Below are 24418 nucleotides of genomic sequence, written 5' to 3' on the forward strand. Positions count from 1 at the left end.
AAATAGGAAGGTAGTTGCAAGATCGACAGGCGACATTTACTGTAAGAGCCTTAACTAAATTTTGTTTTCCTTTGAATTGTTTGTCATTTTCCATACCTTTTTGTCTCTTCTATCTCCAATTGTATCCTTGAACTGCTTAGTCACTACTAGCAGATGGTATAGCCTTTATATCTGTAATAACCTCCTTGATAGCAATGTCTATATCCACATTAGGCTAGGTGGCACTTCTAACTAGATTTAATTCCTTGAGGCATTTATTCCACTTGGCATTTGTTATAACCTTAACCTCAATAATTATCTTTGACATCTCTACCTCTAACTAGTATAGCATATCAATTAAATAATATACTACTACTATACTTCCCTCATCATTGGAGTATGCCAAGAATCTAGTATGGTTCAAAATATTTTCAAAAGAAGATGACCATTCCAGCCAATCTCTAACTCCTCCATCACTGTCCAAAATTGTGGGCACAAAACTAGGTGTTCCCATAGAAATTACTTTCATTTTATTCTGGATTAATTGCAAGTTGCCAACAAAGAAACCATTTAAATCCTTTACCTTTCTTATCATTTTAAGGTATTTATAATCATTACCTTTGGGAAATCTTTCTTTTATGATAATAGAGATACAAGATAATCAAAAAATGGGGTATAAGGACCCCAAGAAGTGAAAAGGGGAGACAAAAGAGAAACTACCTTTGAACATTTATACTCATCCCCATGTAAGACAAGATAAATATTATGCACATTTTGGGAGACCAATTTCAATGCATTAACCTTGTGAGCTAGCAAGGTCTTAATGATTCAAATTTAAATTTCCTTGTTGGACTCCAAATCCTTCTCATCAACTACCATGGCTTGACCTGATGTACTTTCAATCTCAATTGCTTGGCCATTTGTCTAGATACCCTGTTCTCAAATCTCTGTAGTAGATCTTACAATTTTTTTTAGTCCTACAATTTTATTTTCCAACTAAAGGTTTTTCCTTTCCAAGACATAGGTGTTTTTCATTTCTTCCTCATACTACCTCCTAGTTTTAATATACCTCTCATAGGCTCCTTCCAGTTGTTCTTCAAGCACATCTATCATGTTCTTCCTCATCATTTCTGCTCAATTTTCTAGTCCATAATTCTATCTATTAGATGTAGAATGAACATTCAAAAATATGACATTCCCCCCAAGGGATTATTTAGTTTCCATGAGAGTAGGATTTTGGTGTTCTGAACCTAAGCTCCATATTTCATAGTTTGGGCATCAATATTATACCCTAAGCCTCTCAACTCTCCCATCTAGTCCTCATCCTCAAATGATATGGTATTTTCTTGTCTTCTCGTCTGATCTAATAAAAATGAAAAGCTGATGTCCCACCTAGGGAAGAAAATCATACCACTCCTATGTACTAGCTCTTTGGCTTCTTCTACAATGAGCGTTTCACTAGCAGGGTCATACTCCTGTAGTTTTTGAACCATTTCAGCAACCACCTCATCAGAGTCACCTGGCTTCATTTGTAGGGATAGCTCATTTTGTTTCAATTTAAATAAGAAACCCTTGAATTCCCCAGATTTGAATTCCCTAGATCTTTTCCATACCCTAGTCCATCTTTGCACAGGTGATATTTCTCCTCACTCCTCTATGCACTCAAAGAAGCTTTGATCAAAGAGATCCATATTTCTGAACAAGATCAGATGCATGAGCACAGAATAGTGTAAGAATCTAAAATTCTCTATTATTCCCTCCTGGGTAGCAACAATTCCATCATGCATCTTGGTGATGATGTACTCTAGAAAATCATATCTCACATTAGTGTTGGGATCCTAAATGTTTAGTGTTATGACGTAATGTCCTCCTAGAGCATTCATGGTTCCATTTGAACCTAGGACTTTGTTCAAATCAAAAACAATATTCTTCAAATACCTATAGAAGAATTCAAGAGGCATGATCCTTCAACTTCCTTTTTCTTTGGTGTTTCACCTTTCTCTTTGTGTACTTGAGGGATATTCTTAGTCATAACCCTGCTCATGTAAAAATTCTTATGGCTCTTGAAATTCTTATTAAACTTCTCTATGTCAGTTGGCAATGACATAGGGCCTTCGAAGTCGAATGCTTCAATGAAAGTCTCATTTTCTAGCACCAAGAAGATACCTCTATCCTTCCTATGAAAAGACTTGTTTATTGGGTTGTAACATTTTATTAGTACTTTCATTAGGTTGACATCCACAAAGACCTCTAGGATGATTAATTTTCCAAGATTCCTAACCCAAGGGTTACAATTTGGGACCTTCTTTGTCCTATTCTTGTAAAAATACCAGAATAATTCACTACCACTTCTATCAGGTACTACTACATCCCTACATAATATGTGCATTTGAACAACCAGGTAAAATCTACATCCATTCAACCATGAATGGGCTAGGGATTTTCCCCTTTGAAGAAGATTCTTCAATTACAACTTGTGCTATTAGTTCTCCTTCCTTCTACACCTTTTTTGCAAAATAATATCAATAACTCTGAATGTTGGATGTTGAAAATTGCTCAATTACTCTACAACTTTATTTATGCTCTAAAGAACTCAAAAATTCATGCATCTAGTAATGAAATATAAGTGCTTCTTAGAATTTATCTATCTTTGTAATAGGAGTGTGGCATTAATGGCATTTAAAAATCTACACACTTGAAAACCTTGAAAATATGGTGGCATTTTTACTTTTTCAATTATCCATGTTTCCAATTCATACTTTTCCCTCCATCTCAGACATGGCCATTGAAAATTGTTTTATATGTTTAAAATTGAGCTTTACAATGGTGTGAAAACCCTTTATCACTTCCTCACAATGATTTTCCATCTTCCCTTATTCTTGGCCATGACCATGCAAAATCAACTATCCTTAGCTATTTTGCAACTTTGCTCCCATTGTCCTTAATTGCTATGTCCAGACTATGAAATTGTGCTCTCTTTATTTTCTACTTTATCAATGCTTCACATCTTCTTTCTATTTCAATATATTAATTATTGTGATCATGCACTGAGTATTAAAATTATTAACTCACACCTTCACCATAATTTAAGACTTAACATTTCCTTTAGTTGTGAAATAATTATGGCTCAAGCAATCACCTTGTCACATCTTCACAACTATCAAACATGATGTTTAGATTAACTGTGCGATCCTACAATGAGCATCTTTGATTAATTGTTGCTTCATTCCACACCTTTGCAACTCAATACCTTAACTATCTTTGAAATTGTGTAACATTGGGCTAGCCATCTTAACCTTAACATATCCTTTATTCACAAGCTTGCAAACACATTTCTTAACTACAACTTGTGACCCACAAAGATGTGATCATAAGCATTCACTCCTTCACAATGTTGACCTCAAGTTAACACAAACCCCTTGCGATGTTGTGATTCTATGACCCTAATTGTTAGGTTATTGTTCACACATTTTCAACTCTTTAAATAAAAATCTTATATTAGCATGTGATTTTGTGATGGTTAATAACTTAACTGCTTGATTACTTCACGCACCATCACAACCTTTATCTTTATTTCACTTCAAACCTTTTTGAAAATGTGATGTGCATTTCTTATGACCATTAGATATCTTTTTCATCTTCATAGCTTACAATCTTTCTTCATGGCTCAACCTTGTGATCATGTGAAATGGTTCTCATTAACTATTTCCTTCACCAATTACTACTTCACAACTTAAAACATTAGTTTTCATTTTACTTGTGCGATGCTACAATCAAGTTTTAACTTGATTGTCTTCTCTATTGTCATTGCTTGATAACTTGAACACTTAACTCAACATCTAACCTTGTGACAATGTGAATTCAAGCCTTTGCAACCTTACCACCTTAACCTTAGGTTTCCCTTAACCACCTGCGAGCATGCAATAACATTTCAAGTTAACAACTGCTACCTTTCACATCATCACGAGTTGAAAATATTTAAGCCTGTATTGACCTATGATCATGTGATAACCATAAGCCTTAGCTATTATTGAAACCTTTCCTTTAGGCCCACTAATACACATGTCTCTTTTTTTCTTTCTCACTTTAGTTAGACATCATACAACTTCAAAATGTGGGAAAGCTACCATCATTGATCAAACAAGATCAGATGGCATCAAGAAGATGATGGTCCTCTATTAGAAACAATGCCTATAACCAATAAGAACATTCCACTTGGACCCTAACTCTTTATTTATTACATGGTCTTCAATCACTACTTTGCAACTCTTCATGCCTTAAACTCGATACTAGCTATCACCTTGTGATTAACAACTTGTCAACCCTTCACAACTCAAACTTGATAGTTAAACATAACTAATGTGATGTTGCACTAACTATAATCATGCCATTTTGAATCCTCACACCCCTCAAAGTGGTTAATAATCAAAATAGAGTGATTTTGCACCTAAACAACTTTCGCAACATCACAACTTAAAATACTTAAGAGGCATGAGATATATCATGGAAAAATATTAAGACTTAGGGATATTTAAGCATAAGCAAAATTTCACATGTCCTTACTTGGTAATTTACATGATAATTCAAACATTTCAATAAATAACAAGACATAACTATTGCTCTAGGTTTTTTATGAGGGAAAAACAATTTATCAAAAATTGTAAGAAATCTAAACGAAAATTCTTCTTGATTTTCACAGAATATAAAAAAAGAATTGTTGATTAAAAAATCAGGCCTGCAAGGTGTTTTCCACCTTTCAAGAAGTGCATGAGCACATGCTATTTCTCAGTGAAATAGTAGGTTTCAAATTTTTCTGGTTGCAGAGGTTGCAATTTTTTCTAGTTGTTTGTAGAATGGGGTTCATTTTTGTGACTCTATAGCCCAATGGATTGCTAAGGCCACCAATCTATGCTTAGTAGGCAAGCATCACCTCTTAGTTTCCAAAAATGTTAGCCATTTTAACACCCCTAGTTTTTGTTCCAATGTTTCCATCCTTGTGAAATGTCGTAGGGTGATATTCATGTCCCATGTTCTGATGAATTACTCATAATTACCATGCAAGCATAAAAAAGAATATGTAAAAACTTTGGTTAGATGTTCTTTTCTTTTATTTCCCTAAATCTTTTAAATTCTTCATATAGTATGTCAATATCTTTATGAGAGTATCAAGTTGCAATGGTGTGATATCCCTTCCATTGCCTTGTTGCCCCAGTTTGAGATCTAACTATTCTAGGGCTATGAGGATGCAAAAAAACCATTAACAAGTTAGTGTGGCTTTACAACTATCAGGGCTAGCATTCAAGTTCATATTACAAAGACGAGACTCACTATCAATTACATGATCATAGATTAATTATACATTAAGGGGTTTTAAATTGCAAAGTTGTGATGGAGGGAAGTAGTCAACAAAATGGCTATCACAACATCACTGGGCTAAAAAACATGTCAGAGTTTGCAGTTGCTATAAAGTGAGAGATAATCACAATAGTCAAAATCCAAGTTATGTTTACTTGTAGCAGCCTTGTGCTCTATAGCTATATTCCTTGCCTTCCATTAATGAAATAGCTAGTTTCTTACCTATTCTTGCCATTCATAGTCTATGCATGTATCTTGCCTCTCCTTGAATGTTTCTTTTTAGTTTCCCTTGATTTTGCATATTGTTTTTAATTTGATGATAAGCATTGTATTGTGAAGGTTTTTTCCTTTCAATGTTTTTATTAGTCATTGACCTTCATGTGATTCATTAGGAGTAGAATAGAGTTAAGACCTATGTATTTGGGATTTTCATTGATGTATTGTGCATATAAGGACAAAGTTGAAACCATTTCAATTAGGGGCATCACCCCCTTTCCCTTTTAGAAATTTCCTTTCCTGCATTCTCCTTCTCCCTTCCCTCTTAAGTAGTAGTTAGGTGCATCCTAATTGTAAGAAATTTTTCCTTCTCATGAGAGTTAATCTCATAGTTCAAGTCCCACAACTTGGATATTATTTCCATGTTTCACAAGGTTTCCTTTAGATCAAACTTCAGACAGCGGTGTAAATTTTTGTGATAATAACCTAGTAGAAAGAGGGAAAAATTGATGAATATGAACGAACCCTAAGATGAATTATTGTGATTAAGGGACAAAAGATCAAATTCTCTATATAAGGGGATACAATGCCAGAAGAAAAGTGTCAAGAGTGTGAATCTAAGAAAGACAAGAAGTTTGGAGGTGTTGCTTCATATGGTGGCTGAAGGGAAGAACCCTCTATTGGAATACTAAACAAGAAGGCTTAAGGAGGTGAAGGCTTGAAGGGTGAACTAGCAATCATAGGTGAAAGGAATGAATGCCAAGAAGAATGGAGGACTGAGTTAGACATCTATAATCTGCAAGTGAGTTGTTTTTGATATCAGCTCAAGTCCTACTGCTACTTTCTAACAATTGTATTAGTCTAGATAAATACCTTGGATTATGGTTGACCTAACAGTCATTAGTAAATCCTTTAATTGAGTAAAATTCTAATGGAATGTTCTAATGTCCTCTAACAAGGCTCACTCCTAATAGAGTGATTTAAATCCTTTAATCAAGGCTACTTTTAACAATGTGCATTGTAATCTTTAACAGGGTTGGCTCCTCATAGGACTGACTTCATAAGAGTGAAAATTGGTAGCATGTTACTTGTGGTTTTTCTAAATTGGGTTTCTATATTGAATCCTTATGTCAAAGAGTGTGAATGAGTTTGTGATGTTTAATGTTTACATTTCTACAAAGTTATTTTGACCCAAGATAGTAACCTACTAAGTTATGGAGTTATTGGATGATCTAATCAATGCATGTACTCATATGTTTGGTGAGTATTGAAAAGTTTTATTTGTACATTTTGACATTGGATAATTGATTCAACCCCCCCAACCATGTACTCTAAATATTCCATCACAGGTGCCATAATATTTTTTATTCCATTAAATAGAGATCTATAGCAGTAGATTTCCAAAGTGAAAATATAAACCGTATGTAAACTTCTGCAACTGAAAATAATTTTCTTTGTACTCTCAAAACAAAAAAATATGTATGCATTGGCTATAAAAAATAAAATACTCACAATATTCACCATCAGAGGGTGAATACTAAAACCAAACCTGTGAGTTCTTGAAATTTTCCCAAAAAATCAAAAAAATAGCAACCAAATTAGAAGACCTAGTCATAGCTTCAGAATGGAATTGAGAAATTCATCAAATGGTAGACAAAAACTATACACATAATTCATCATTGATGAGTATAAAAGGTGCTTGAAGACTATTCACTATATATTCATCACAAAGGTATGCTACCTGATGAAGGTGGAAAGGTATATTATAATAGACATGATAATGGATGTAGCTGAGGAAAAATAAAAAGCACTAAAATAGACTATGATAACATTTCATTCTTAGCAATGAAGGAAACCCCAGTTATCATGAGAAACAAGAGAAAAGGTGTGCCCAATTGAAGAAATAATGAGGGGTTTCTATCAAAATGAAACTAAAGCCTCATATGACTCAATACATGGAAACCCATGAGAGGATATTCATAGCAACCTTGCTTCTTTGATGAAACCCATGGTTATGAATAGAAAACCAATGATAAAGAAACATATACTAAAAACTTGATGATGGTACCTACAACAAGAAGTAAGAAGATATATGCATCTATAGGAAAATAATCAAATTTTCAAAAATCAATGATGATTAGAAATGCACAAAATTCATAATCTAGCCACATAATAACTCCAAATTTCTCAAGAATGGCAGCTTAATAGAATGAAAAATACATTAGACAAAGAGTCACATTTTTGTAGATGGAAAGATGTCGACAACAAATGTTAGAGAATGAAACCATGATAAGAATTAACTCTATGTGGGAGATAGAAGATCTAGATAAATGATAGAGAGAGAGAGAGACTCCACAAAGGCATAAATAATGTAGAGAAATCTTTAGTTTCTTTCCCATGGTAGCTAAGGTTCCTTTAGCCCATTTATCTCCTCATTTAAAATTAATAACATGATAAATGAAAATAGATGTTCCATGTTTTAGGTTTTCATTCCAAAAGAATTGGAGGAGATCAAACCATTTTGCACCCTATGAACCAAGTTTTAAATTAAAACCTTCTCATATTCCTTTGCAATTTTAATAAGTCATTTTTCATATATTGTATTCTTTGGGTCAGCTAGGACTTCTAGGGATTTAATAAGAAATATATATTATTTAATCCCTTTTAGTTCTTATTTATACCATAATCAATACATACATTCAATGTAATTAGTATTAATCCATTGATGCATTATAAATCAATTGATTAAAACTAAAATAATAAATGCATTGTTGCTTGAAATGTTGAAAAGGTAAAAGTTATAAAGGAATTGAAAGAATGAAAAAATCAAAAAATCATTGCCTCAAGAAATGTACCAAAAGCTAGAAACTCATCACCATGGGAAGTGTGCCAAAAAATTATAAAATCATTGCCTCAAGAAATGTGCCCAATCTAGAAGCAATATTATGTTCCCTCAAATTCCATCTATGTCCAAATTAGAGAAAGTTAATATAAAAATAGGGGTTTTTGAGTGCTCTTAGCTCAACGGTGATGTCCATTTGGGGTCAAAAGGACCCAAAAATCAGTGATTCCCCATATTCAATACAAAATAACTCTAATAAATGAAACCCTCTAAAACAAAAAGCATAGATCTAAAAGCCAAGCCAATATTCTCATAAACATAATAGGGGCATGAAGATCTAGAGCTCTAATACCATGTTGAAGTTGATGAAAGATCAACCCCATAGCCCCCAAGAATCACCTTCATGCAAACACTTGTCATAGAAAGAGATAAACAAAACCTATGGAAGCTAAAATTTCCAGATCCATAGATGAGACATTCTTGATAAGAAAAAAAAGAGATTGCTATCATCAAAAGTGAACAAATCAATTTCAAAGAGATCAATCCTTATAAAAGGAGATCAAAACCCTAATGGGTAAAACCTAGGTTGTATGATAATAATTAATAAAAGAATTAATTATTATTTGCCCAAAGTTTAGCTTAATTAAACTAGAGATAATAAGTGACTTAATAATTAAATCAATATGATTTAATTAATAAAAAAATACTTTATTACTCTAACACAGATTATTTTACTCATTGGACAGAAGCTATAACACAAAGGGAGGCTAATGAAAGTTCTATTTTGAATTTCTATGATGAATTGGCCACAAGGTTTGGGGTCCCTAAATCTATAACCTTAGATAACACTTTAGCATTTATGGGGGCTAGAACAACTTATTGGGCTTTGAGAAATGGTGTCTACCTCAACACTTCATTAAATTATTACTCTTAAGGTATTGGTATGGCTAAAAGCACCAATAAAAACTTGTTGAGGATAATAAAAATGACTTTAGAAGAAAACAAGTGAGATTGGCATTCTAAGCTGACATCAACCTTGTGGCTTGACAAAATAACTCCTAAAAAAATTCTTGGAAGTTCACCTTATGTTCTAGTGTATGGAAAGCAAGCTGAGCTGCCTATTTCTAAAGAATTCCCTTCATTGGAGTTAGCTAATAATTTATTTCTTTTTGAAGAGAATGATCCACTAAGGTTGAGGTATGCTAAATTCCTAGAGTTGGAGGAAGAAAGGTGTAGTGCATTACAAAAGATGGAGTACCAACTAATTCAAACTAAAAAGGTGTTTGAAAAGAAGTCTAGACCCAAAATCTTCAAAGAAGGAGATCTTGTTCTTAAGTGGGATGTCTTAAAAAGAAGACCACTTCACCATAAGAAAATTTGATCACATCATGCCTGGGCCATTTCTGATAGTTGAATATAAATAACATATTGTCTTTTAGTTTATTACAATGGTGAGAGATGTTTTAACCATCCCTATGAATGGGATTCACCTCAAACCATGTTTTGAGGTATGAGTTATTAGTCCTATCTTGTATATAATAGGTTAGTCTTTCTTGTTTTCAATGAGTGTGTTTGCATTCTAGTTTAAGTTTTTCCTATTGTTATCCAAACACATGTCATTTGTTTTCTTTCCTAAGTTAGTTCCCTGTTTTCCTTTAAGTTTTTAGTTTTGGTCAAGTTGCTAGTCTAGGTTGTTCAGTTTCATTTTTATACCTACTCATCTCATGCATACATGTATTAATGCACATGTTGATTGCATGCACCTAATTAGTACATGCATGCATATGTACACACCTAATATGGTAGCTATTTGAAGTCATACTATTAGTTCCATACTCATAACATTGCTATCAAGTCCTAGCTATATGCATACACATACATATACTAATCACCTCAATCCATTCATAGATGCATACCTAAGATGGATGACTATGAAAGTTTCAACTTCTAAAGTTGATCCTTTAGTTTGATTATATATGTCAATCAGTCCAACCAAAGTTTTTAAGTCTCATTAGGTTCATTCACATGCATTCTAAACCCAACCAGCAACTTTAGAATTCATGTTAGGTGTGGCCCAATTCTTAGGAATGCATAAATCTTAGACTCTGATGCCCAACAAAAGTTAAAGGCAACTAGTCAAATGTCCCATAGGCAAACAATCAACAAGAAGTCGCCAAAAATATTACTAAATTTTTACTCATGTTCAAATTTAGTCCTAATGCATTGCAAAGGTTTCATACAAATTGCATAAAAAATTTACATCTTCATTCAATTCATGCTTATTGAGATCATGTTCATTATGTGCCAAAAGAATAGACAATGTCCTTGTATTATTCATCATAACAATACTATTAATTTTTACAATCCTTGAACAATGAATTGATTTTAAAAGCTGAATGTAAAATGTGAGATGGATCCCTCCGAATGTGGGAGTCTTAAAGTTGAATTTTTATTGCTGCTCCAGAGGTAATCCTGGGGCCTTAGGGGTTGGAGTGTGTATAAGAGATCATGGGGGAAATGTGGTGGCAATGTTGGCACAAAAGATTATGTTAGGTACAAATAATAGTGCAAAGGCTTTAGCACTTTTATTTGGGTTAGAAATGGTGAGAAGATTATAGATATAAAGTATACATATTGAGGGAGATTTTACATTGGTAATTAATGCATGTTTACAAAGAAAATTAGGGAATTGGAAGTTTGGATATATCTTGGAGCAAGCTTGGAATATCATAGATTCATTTAAAGTTAAAACATTTTCTCACACCTTGGGAGAAGGGAATAATGTAGCAAACATGTTGTCTAATCTAGGTTGTGTTTTATAGGGAGAAGAAACAAGTATACAAAGTTTTGATATGGGGAGATTTTGTAATTTATTTAGGGAAATTGAATAGGATAAAAAAATTATCTAATCTATTGAGGAAAATTAGGAGAGGAAATGGTGTTGTTCATAAATTAGTTGAAGGTGGGTTGACAAATGTAAATATATAGTATGCATTAGATCTAGGATAATAAACAATTAAAAATTGTTACGTTGTGTTTCCACACACTAAGAATGTATAAATAAATTTGTGCGCTACTTTAATTAGTCGATCTCATATTACAACTTGTCAACATGTGGGCCACTTTTTAAAATTTAGGTTGTTTATTATTTTGAGAAAGTACAAAGTAGGCATTAGTTAGAAATGATGTTCTGAATTATTAGTGGAAATGGATTTAATGATGAATTAGTATGGAGGTAGTAGAAGTACAATATGTTTGATGAGATGGAGGTTTACTGTATCTTTAGGGAAGATGAAAGGATTTCCTAGGTTGCAGTACTAGATCATGCTAGGGATAGGTGGCAATATAATGTGATTTTAAACATGTGTATATGCATCATCTAAGATCATGGTGTTGTATCTTAAATAAAAAAATTAGCCAAGTTTTTGAGGGATATAGAGTGTTGGGAGAGTGCCAGAAAGAAGATGGAATTTGGAGAACGTGAATAGAGAATTTAGAGTTCAAATTCAGGTAAAAGCATGGGAAATTCTAGTGCAAGGATGGTTGATGTAGAAAGTTCTACATGAGATATTTAAAATGGATTGTAATATTTTCCAAAGGAGCATTATGTGTGTTCTAGGTCTGGAGGTGCCTTATCCATCTGTGCAATGGGCCAACTTTCCTTCTCAAGTTTTATCCTATTTTCTAACTAACATGGTCAACCTCCTTCAAGACATGGAAAAAGTTGAGAGCATTGTAGAAAAGGTAATTCAAAGAAGTATTACTTTGAAGGGTAGCCATTCGTAAGTATGAGCTTTCTATGGGTGATGCCCCAATTAGGGGAGTGTTTGTTAGTCAAAAGGAGAGGGGTGAAGCAAATTTTGGTCAATTTCTATCGTTGATTAGAAAAGCAATGAGTGAGGGAAGAATGGGATTGGTTAAACAAACTATATTGAGTCACAAAGATGTTATCCCTTTACAAGTTGCAAATAGTTTGAGAGAAAAGGTATGGGCTATAGTTGAGTTATTTAATCATCTTCATGGGGAATCAATGAGTAGTGTTGACACTATTGAAGGAAGAGAGACTATGGGTGTTTTAGAGAGAATTTGTGTAAATACAATGCAAATTGATAACTCTTAGGAGCATTTGAAGTTGTTGCAAGGAGGGGGTCCTGAACCAATGGAGTGGGAGAAAGTTTAAAGAGTGATCGATGGAAAGTAGTTTTGTTTTAAGCGAGGTTCTATTAAGTGTAATGGCAAGATGGTAGTAGAGTATAATCAGCTGAATTTTTGAGTGGGATCCAAGGTATGGTAATTTTTGAGGTTGGCTTCAAGAAATGTTTTCCACCATAGGACATTTTTTTGCTAAGTGTTTTGTACAATGGGTAAAAGCTTGTGCAAGTAAGGAAGCTAGACCAGTTTATAGTTGCTAATGAATATGGTGGTAACTTGATTTTTTATGGTCGACAGTGGCAAGGAGGAAAACTTTGATTTTTTTGAGAAATTTAGTTTTAAAATAGGGATTTGGTAAAAGAGCTTTTGTTTTAATATTAGGCCCTTATATAGGGTTCTAAATGTAATAAGAGAGGATGGGGTTTTTTGAGCTAATTAAAATGTAAACACATGTTTATAACGGTTCTTGGTGCTCTTATATTAGTTTATGTCCACGATAGTTCTATTACTTGACTTATTTTCTCCTTTGTATTTGGTAATGATTGATGGGTTTCTTGTTGTGTTCTTCCCTTCACAAGCCCTTGAACCAACTTTTATTATAATAAATATATAATCAATGGCAATGCCACTTTCACCCAAAAAATAAAAAAATAAAAAATGTCTCTTGCACAATTGACCATGAGAGTAGCCCCTAGACTATTGCTACATGTTCCTACTCTTTTAAAAATGAATAACACGATAGAATTAAAAGAGTAAGGAAAGGGTCATGGGCACCAGTCATTTCTTGTACTGGTCAAGTCGTGTCCTCTCATTCCCACTTGATTTGTATTCAACATCACATTTTCTCCAAGCTCCAAATCCTACATGATAAGAGAAAAAATGTTAGATCCAATGGATCTAAAGAATGCTAGTATCTAACCTCTCCATCACTTTCATATTCCTAAGATGCTATGCATTTTCATAAAATAGGAGTGTATATCAATAGTAAAGGAGGCAAGAAATCATATGAAAACTCTTTATTACTAACACATTTCTCTTATTGTTCAGTGTCCTGCATCTAATAAGTATGTGGATTTAACTGTAGGATCTCATGAGGTTTACTAAGCCTAACGTACTTATTAGAAACAAGACTTATGAGGATGATCTTAACAAATATGATGAAGTATGAAAGTAGCAAACTCAATACCAAAAAATAAAAGCATCAAAGGGACAAGGTGACTTGAAACTTTTGTTTTAGTTGAATATATAAAGGAGTGATGAGATAAATACAACTTTAGAATTGTCAAATGCTACAAAAAAGATGCTTCAAGTAGAGAACTCATAGATTACAATACATCTTTGAACATGAATTGAAAAGGTGTTTTCAACTTGAATCTAAAAAAAAAAAAAATTTGATACAATAAATAGGAGTTTCAAGATTAAAATCATGTTCAAAATCTATAATGCAAGACATTTTCAGAACTAGTTACATAATGAAATCATAGCGCTTCTTAATATGCAGATTTAATCAAGCTAGTGAATAAATAGAAATGAGATGTAAGAGAAATCAGAAATGGTTGATACAACTATTGATACAGTAAGACACGAGTTAATTTAGTCAACCATATACGTGAAACCTTCAGGATTTAATTATAAGTTTACAACAATAGAATATCAAACATGTTTTTTTAGGTATCCAGAATCAACAACATTAAAGAGGGCTAACATTTTTTAGGAAATTTTGCATTATGAAATCTAAAACTAATGGTAATGAAAAGAATTAAATAGTGCAATTGAAGATCAAAGGATGAGTTCTACTATAGAAGATGCTATAATATTATTGTTTTCATTAAACAGAGATCTATAGAAACAAATTTCCAAAGTGAAAATATAAAAAGTATGCAACTTATGCAATTGAAAATGGATTTCTTTGTACTCTCAAAACAACATATGTATGCATTGGCTATAAAAGAGCAAAGACTCACAATATTCACCATTAGAAGGTAAATACTAAAATCAGACCTGTGGGCTCTTGAAAATGTCCCAGAAACTTAGAAAAATGGTGGCCAAATTGGAAGACCTAGTCATAGCTTTAGAATGGAATTGAGAAATTCATCAAATGGTAGATAGAAACTATACACATAATCGATCAATGTTGATAGTAAAAGGTTCCTGAAGATAGTTCACTATATATTCATCACAAAGGCATGCTACTTGATGAAGGTGCTAAGGTTTTTTATAATACACATGATAATGGATGTAGCTACGAAAAAATAAAAATCACTAAAATAGACCATGATAACATTTTATTCTTAGCAACAAAGGAAACCCCAGTTATCATGAGAAACAAGAGGAAAGGTGTGTCCAGTTGAAGAAATAATGAAGGGTTTCTATCAAAAAGAAATTAAAGCCTCATAGGGCTCAATACATGGAAACCCACAAGAGGATCTTCATTGCAACCTTGCCTCTTCGATGAAACCCTTGGTTATGTAAAAAAAACTACTATTAAAGAAACATATATTGAAAACTCAATAATGGGACCTACAAGAAGTAAGAAGATCTATGCATCTACTGGAAAATAATCAAACTTTCAGAAATCAATGATGATTAGAAATGCATAAAATATTCATAATCCAGGTACATAATAGCTCCAAATTTCTCAAGAATGGTGGCCCAATAGAATGAAAAATACATTAGAAAGAGAGTCACCTTTTTGTAGAGGGAAAGATGCCAACAAAAAATTTTAGAGAATGAAACCATGATAAGAATTACCTCTACATGGGAGATAGAAGATCCAACAAAATGACAAAGAGAGAGAGAGAGAGAGAGAGAGAGAGAGAGAGAGAGAGAGAGAGAGAGAGAGAGACTTTACAAAGGAACAAATAATGCAGAGAAATCTTTAGTTTCTTTCTTATGATGGCTAGGGTTCATATAGCCCCTTTCTCTCCTCATTTCAAATTGATAACATGATAAATGAAAATAGATGTTTCATGTTTTAGGTTTTCATTCCAAAAAACTAGAAAGAGATCAAGCCACGTTACACCCTATAAACTGAGTTTTAAATTAAAACCTTCTCATATTCCTTTGCAATTTTAATAAGTCATTTTTGTTAGTGTAAATAATTATTATTTACACTTTACTTAAGTTTACTTAGGATAAATGCATTATTTTATTATTCATTAGGTTAGACACCTAGGAGTATGCGTACTCATATGAGTTGTCATGTTGACAACACAAGAGTTAGCAACTCTATTTTAGCACATGGTGTCTACAACACTGGAGTTTGCATAATCAACTAAGTTGTCATTTAGACAACACAGTTGTTCACACTCTAATTAAGCACATGGTGTCTATGATATAATTTTATGTGACACACCTATGTAGCCTTATCCACTCATCATTTCACTAATTCCTATGCTCAATGGGGGATAATCCACTCTTGGTGGACATGTGCTTAGTTGTGAGGCTTATCATTTTGCTAACTCCTAGTCATTTTAGAGGCCTTTATATACATCTAGTTCTAGTGTACTTGTACATCAATTATCTATCATGGAATAATCTGATATCCAAAAATATCAATTATTCATTCTCATATTGTTATGATCATACATTATTTGGTCCATATTGTGCTAGTCTTGTGCTTCTTGATCTTGGTGTTATTTAGCCTAAGGCAAATACTTTCATGGTATCATAGCTATACCAAATTGTTACATGGTATTAGTGCCATAGGAGCATCACTTCATAGCCATTGAAGACCATTCTTGCTTCACCTCTTGGAGGACCTCAATTTAGATCTAGAGTATCTTCAGTTAGTGGGAGCATCTATAGCCAAAGCAGACCTCACCATTGCACTTGGAGCATCAATTCGATGAAATTTGACTATAAATTTGCCCCCCCTAGGCCATAATCAAATTTGAGGTAAAAAAATTTTGTGAACTAGCACATGAAGGCCCAATTTGCAAATTTGGTATGATCATTTTTAGATCTATATTTTTTTCTTTGTAATTTTTGGATTTTTTTTTTTGAAAAAAAGTTTTAGCCTATTAGGCCTGTAGAGGAAAAAAATTCGCAGGAACTGGGTGGTCAAATCTTGGCCTCCATGGTGGAATATTCTCTATAAATTTTGGCATATTCCATATCAGCCGACAACACAACACATTTCAAAAAATATTCCAACAAGTGGTAGTTTACTTCTATCTAACCTCACACAACTTCTAGTGAAAAAAATCAAGGCGGCTCCTTAAGCCAAGTTACCTCCTATGTGTTGTGGGTTTTATTCCCCATCACACCCACCAATGGGGTGCATGTGGGATTAAACACCACTGTCCCCTGGCATTGTTAATCTCACCACTCACTAGAGCACACTCGTCGATAGAAATCTTTTGGCCATCAGCAAACATGTGGCCACAATAGGCCTAGTCACATCCTAGTCCACCACGTGGATCCCTAAAACCTAACAACTCAATGCTTGTTTGACGGGCCATGTGTCTACCACCCTAGCAATCTTTCAGCTCATGCATATGACTAGATAGGCCATAAAATAGGCATAGTTAATACATCCTGCCACCTAAACTGACATGTCAACAGGACACCTCTATAGTCATGTCACAACACATCGTACATATGTACTCTACCATGTAGGACTTCTATATAATTCCATACACCATGCTAGTAGTGACATCATCAACATGCCTAATTGCACTACCACAATGGTCCTTTGGACGTCAAATTTAACCCAATTTTTTTCTCATTAGACCCCTCACCATATTCAGTTTTGATTTGATAGTCAGACTTGGAGAAGCCTTATCTCAATCATCTAGACTCCAAATCTAGTGCATTTTTTAAATTTTGGCTAGAATATCCTAAATTTTTCATTGGTGCTATCATTTTTTGGTTTTGGTGCACGAATTTGTCAGAAATTTCAAATTTTGGTAACTGCACCTGTCCAATCCTACATTTTGCACCTTCAAATGCTCCATATGGTCTCATTTGGACACATTTTTAGGTTCTACTATTTTTTAGAGTGAATAATTTTTTGTCTACTTTCAAAATTTACAATCAGATTATAGATTTGTGTGGACAAAAATACCACTTTCAAAAATAGGTACTTTTTTGCATTGTAATGCTTTGATCAAACTTCAAAATTGTTGTATCTTTGAGCTACAATGCTTAATATCATATTTGAACTCCAAAAGAACATTGTAAACAACAAATCAGAAGACCACTAAGGCCAAAATTGGCAAGTGGCTATTGTAATTGCACTAAGTATAAAGTGTGAAAATCATACATTAGGGGAGTTGATTGATTATTTTTTTATTTTAGGGGGTGCATACATTTATTGATCTTATGGATTTTTATTTCACATGTCATCTTGGTATAAGATGAAGGTTGACAAAGAGGAACTATCAAAAATGGAGTACCTTGATAATTGATCGTCTAAGAGAGCATTAAGGAAGTATTTCCTTATCTATGTTCCAAAGAATTGCCCTCTTACACTAATCGTACACCTGTTAACATAATTGGGTCAATCATTTTTTTCTGTATCAATGTTGAATGCCTTGCTGTCAATCGAAAGCTCACTGAACATTATGACATTTGGATGGCTCTTTGGAAAGCATATGGAGATCCTACAGTTCCTCCATTTCTAGAAGATGTTCTATCTTCAATCACTCCATTTATGGTACCTTCACCTCTAGATGAGATCCTACCTCTTGATGCTCCTATTACTTCTACTAATCTAGTTCTAGCTACAAATGCTCCTGATTCAATGTAGTAGGAAATACCATGTCTTCCTATTTCAGCTTCATGGGATGACTTCCTTCCAGACATTGCAGGGCTATTTGTGGAGTCTTACATTGAAGATGTGGGAGACATCATTTATGACATCAATCTTCTCTTTTTTGAGGAGACTTCTTCTTCACTTGTTGTGAGGACATACTTTGACCCTCAACCACTTGATCCTTCTTTTGAGGCTGACATGATTTTGAACATTTCTTTACAGTAGTTGGAGGAGAACTTTTTAACTTTAGAGGAGACATGTCAGTCTTTGGAGATTGTATTCTAGTTTCCTTAGACATCATATCTTTTGGGGATTCTTCCTACTAGTTAGGGAGCATTCTCTACGAGACCTATGGCACCATTTCTTCCTACAAGGAGGAACATCTTTCAGCTTTCATGGTGCAGCTTCTTCAATCATCAAGGAGCTTCTTTCATGGTTGTGCATTCATTATTGAGGGGAGCTGACATTGTTTCTCTTCCCATATCTTCCTATCAGGATGCTTCATCATCTTTGGAGGTTGATTCAATTTCATGCATGGACATGTTACCTTGTTTGCCACCTTCTTTTGGGTATTCACTAGATTGGTTCATGGAATCTACATTCATCAAGGACTTGTCGACATATGAGTAGACTTCAGAGGGAAAATCCACAACATACTATATATGGATCCCTCTTCCATCTTCCTATCCACAGTGTGAAGCATACTTGCACCTATACTTGGTGTTCCTTCTTCCTAAAGGGAGAAATGTTGTTTGTTGACATTGGATTCTCTTTCGTCTTCAAGCACTCATCATCAGGAGATCCTTCACTAAAGGGGGGATTTCATCAAGGGATTCTCTATTGTATATGGATGATGTATGTCATAATGGGGAGGTCTTGACTACTCCATCCATACATGCATCTTTTTCTATTGTACTTATCTCTCTTTTGGGGGGAGTGTTTTTCCCATGTAGTGTTCCCTCTTTGTCTATTTTCAGAGAGATATTTCATTGAATTGTATAGTATGTACAACATTGCATTTGTACATGAGTACCTAACATGGCCTAATAGCCAGGACCCATTATGCATTTCATCATAGCTTTTGTGAGCTTAAGTGCATTCCCCTAAGTTGCACTTAAATAATTATTATTTAGACTTTACATAATTTTATTTAGGATAAATGCATTATTTTATTATTTATTAGGTTAGACATGTAGGAGTATGTATACTCGTTTGAGTTGTCATGCTGACAACACAAGAGTTAGCAAATTATTTTAGCACATGGTGTCTACAACATTGGAGTTTGCACAACCAACTGAGTTGTCATGTAGAGAACACAATTGTTCACACTCTAACTAAGCACATGGTATCTACAACATAATTTAATGTGACACACCTATGTAGGCTTATCCTCACATCATCGCACTAACTCCTTTTCTCAATGGAAGATAATCCACTCTTGGTGGACATATGCTTAGTTGTAAGGCTTATCATTTTGCTAACTCCCTGTAATTCTAAAAGCCTTTATATACAAGCAGTGCTAGCGTACTTGTACATCAATTATCTATCATTGAATAATTTGATATCCAAAGATAATTAGTTATTCATTCGCATATTGTTATGATCATACATTATTTGTTCCATATTGTGCTAGTCTTGTGCTTCTTGATCATGGTGTTATTTTGTAATAAGGTAAATTCTTTCATGGTATCATAGCTATACGAAGTTCTTACAATTTTTAATACGTTGCACTCTTTGGGTTGGCTAGGACTTCTAGAGATTTAATAAGAAATGTATATTATTTAATCCCTTTTAGTTCTTATTTATACCATAAGAAATACATCCATTCAATGTAATTAGTATTAATCCATCGATGCATTATAAATAAATTGATTAAATCTAAAATAATAAATTCATTATTACTTGAAATTTTGAAAAGGTAAAAGGTATAAAGGAATTGAAAGAGTCATAATCAAAGAGGAGGTGAGGTGTAATCATGCTGGATCAAGAATAGGGATTTTGCATTGATTAAGTCTTTTAAAGGGAGTGATAGTTCATTATTTATTCCATATGTCATAATTCTCCCCTAGACTTTTAGTTGTTATGAAAGATAGGATTTTTTAGGAAATTTTTCAATTAAATTAGGAGAGTCTTATGGGATTCCTTGATTTGACATCATGGGTATAATATGAAGAGTCATTTTAACAATAATGATAGATGTTTTGGAGCTTTCTGAAGACCTTTTTCAAGGGGAGTTTATTTCTGCTCAACCCAAGGTGGTTACTCATTTTAAGGCATCATTTATAAGGTAGTGAAGGAGGATTTTGATATATTCTATCATTTGTACTTGAAAAGGCATTCAGTATTGAGGAGAGACCTTTGGTCTCTATTCATTGTGTCTTCATTATTGTTTCAGATTGGAAATCTATTTTCAAAACCTTGGAGAAATATATTAACAATTTGGGATCTATCCTTGGTGTCATGTCTTTGTATGCAGATTGATGGTTGATATATGTTATAGTGTTTTTTTAATACTTTTAAGATTTGTCTCATTAAGAATCTTTTCATAACTATTATTGTTCTTTATTGTTCAAAATTTGTTGTAGTTTTTTGCATGTGTTAAATCTGATTAAGTTTTATTTAATACGTTTGAATATTGGGTCTTCTATTGAAATACTTATGTGCAAATCAATGTGTCAAAGATTGTATTAGTCTATAGGTTGCTAAAGGTTCAACTTGTGTTTGAGGAAATCCTATTTTCAATTCAAAGTCCTTCTAGTGTACCACCATTTTTTGTCTATGCATTTCTTAATTATCAGTCATTTTTACCCCTTTTCTTCACAAGTTTTGTTGACTTCCATTTTTAAAGTGATTCACCAATTAAAACTTATAGGAACTATCCTAGAATCTGGAGGTTCAGTCTTGTTATAGGTCACCCACACCTTTAACTGATCCCATGTTCTCTAGAAATCTCTAGTGTTTAGTTGCTTGTGATAGGGTGCAATTTTTGGAGTTAACAATATGTACATGCTAATCTTTTATGTAGATTGCAGCTATCGGGCATCGACTTCCCTGAATTACTAGGATGAGCATGCCTTATCACAATAACTCAATGCTAAGAATGAAAAGATAATGTTCAAGTCCAATCCTAGCCATAGCTTAATTACTTTAAACTTGACTTTATCCCCTTTTTAAACTCATGAGTTTATCTTTGTCTGTGTTGTTTACTTTTAGGTTTTGGTTAGTTTTAGTAATATTGCTTTTATGTGGATTTGACTATGTGATTTGTTTGGTGAATAATTTAACTATAATATTTGGGTTAATCATATAATATTGAGAATTATTAAATATTATTTGATTAAAAAGAAAATATTAAAATATAAGATTATTTAATTAATTTAAAACTAATTAAATATATGCTTTAATTTAAAAGACATAATTTAGAAGCCTAATTTTAGAAAATTGGTTAAAGAGAAATTAATTAAATATGTGCTTCAATTTAAAAGACTTAATTTAGAAGTTTAATTTAAGAAGTTGGATAAAAGAGAATTAAAATATTAAAGATTTAATATTGCTCTACTATAAATATTTAAATAATGAGCTTTAATTATTATTATTAATTGAAATAATAAGCTATGATTTAAATAGTGCTTGCATTGATTAATAAAGTGGAGGGAAAAAAGAATATTTTAATTAAAAAGTACTTTAAGTGTGCATAAAAGGATTAAATAATAAAAATTTAATTTAAGGAGGCCTTTGCATGTTCAAAAATTGGAAACCCTAGGTAGAGTTAAACTCTTTGTTGAGATATTCGAACTCATTTTCTACACAGATAGGTTTTGGGGAGCAAAATTTGGAATTAGAGCAAAAAAATTGTTGAAAGTTTCAGAGGGTTTGGATTTGCATGCATTTATAAGTTGTCTCAGATTTTAGTTGTCACTTTGAGGTAGGGTTTGAAAACTCATTATAGAATTTTATTGAAAGATTTGTCTACTTCTTGTCTTCTTGGGTGCTTACATAATGCTTATTAATTTATTATATTGATTTTTGGATAAAGAATTATGTGGGATATTTTGAAAAGGAAAACTTATCAATTAAGAAAACTTGACTATGAAAAAACTATAGAAAATTATTATGACTATATTGTTTTGAAACCCTTTCTAATATAGGAAAAAATTAATTATAGAAAATTGGAAGAAAACAATAAATTGAATAGCTAGGGTTTCAACATAAATTTGTCATAAGAATCATGTGACTATCATGAATTTTCTAAATAAAGATAAATATTCTTCTTATATCTAAAATAATTTAATTACAATATTTATTGGTAAAAGAAAAAGATTGATTGTGAGGAAAGTGTGTTGTAGCTAAATTGATGCATGCGTGTGAGAACAAATATACTAAAGATAGAAAACTAAGTATACTATAGTTGCTTGATTTGAGAGATCAAAGGAATGTGAAATAGTGATCGCATATTTATTTTTATTTTATCAAAATAGAATTTAAATTTTAGATTTATTTATTTTTTTAAAAAATTATTAATTTAAAAAATAATAATAATTAAAAATAAATATTTTTGAAAAATAATTATTATTTATTAATTTCAAAAATTAAATAAATATTATTCATCTAGTTATAAAGTGAATGTTAGTATTAGTGATCCTTTAAGTCTAGTTAAACTCTTAGTTGCATATAAATGATTTTATATTTATTAATGAAAATGAGAAGTTAATAAATAAATACTTATAATTTTATTATATTTTAAGAAAATTTATTGTGGAGTTCACTATATAATCATCTAGTTATTAATATATAATATTATGAAAGAAATTATAGATAACTTAATTAAAATTATAATACCAAGTTTGAGTTATCTCTAGTTACATCACCAATTAAAGGAAAATAAATTTTAATATTAGACTTAATTGTCATGCCCAAAATATGAGCGCAAAAACACACAAATTTTAAAAAAAAAATTAAATTCACTAGGTTTGAAGTGTTTGAGTCCAAAAGATAAAATATAAGTACATTACAAGGCTGATTCGAGATCCCCTATCAAAGCTTAAGGCTACAACTCTATATTTTAAAAACATCAAGGAGGAATAGATTGTTAACCTTAAACGTCCATTGCTAAATCAATTAATTAAATTAAACCTACTAATTTTAAAGGACCTCAAGTTGACTACTTTAAATTACCCTTAAAATCTTACATTCTTAGAACAATAGTAAAACATAATTATAATCGATTTAAGTCCTATTACATAAATCAATAAGTTATCTTTAAAGCAAAAAAAATATCTATTAACAATAAAATTCATTTAATCAAATAACCATTTTAAGTGATGTAAGTCTAATTAATCAAAACGAACCTGTTAGTAAGATAACGTTTATCACGTTATTTAAACAAACTTTTACTACATCATTATTCTAATAAAAAAATTTGTTTGAAACAATGGTCTATTTAAATTAATAATACTACTAAGTTAAATCATAAAAAGAAATCTAAACTAACATGCTAACATAATTTAAACTACCTTAGATTTAAAAACTTTACATAAAATAAGATATATTAAAACTAACATTAAAAAACATTTAAATTAACAAAATGCATAACACTAACACTTAAACATTTTAACAAACTTAATACTAACATATTACTTACCGTAACCCAAACTAAGTTTAATATAAACTAACTATCATTATGACAAAAACTAACCTACTAACTTGATGGCAACCTAGACTACTCCCCACCCACCTCCCTGCCCACGTGGCAATTCATTTCCCCAAGCATAGGCACATGTTCCAAGCGCAAGCCTAGCTGGGATGAGGCAATGTGCAGATGCAAACTCATAACTACTGGCAGTGATGTGCATGGTGTGAGGGAAGAGGGGATTTAAGACCATTGGCCAACCAAGATCAAAGGTAAACAAGATATTATCAAAATTTCCCACTTTCAAACTAACATGATTATAGGGGTATTAATGGGTGGCAGCAAGACAAGAAGACTTAGCACTAGGACAAGGAGTATTCAAGGTTAAAAAGGTAAGATGTTAATGCCAAAACTGCTCACCTACCATTGGTCCATGGCACCCCATGACAAGACAAAGTTTGAGGGTACATTGTAAATGTTGATTTTC

The sequence above is a fragment of the Cupressus sempervirens genome, chromosome 11 (assembly GCF_028749045.1).
Source record: "Cupressus sempervirens isolate cs-2001-9-10 chromosome 11, ASM2874904v1, whole genome shotgun sequence".
Classification (NCBI taxonomy): Eukaryota; Viridiplantae; Streptophyta; class Pinopsida; order Cupressales; family Cupressaceae; genus Cupressus; species Cupressus sempervirens.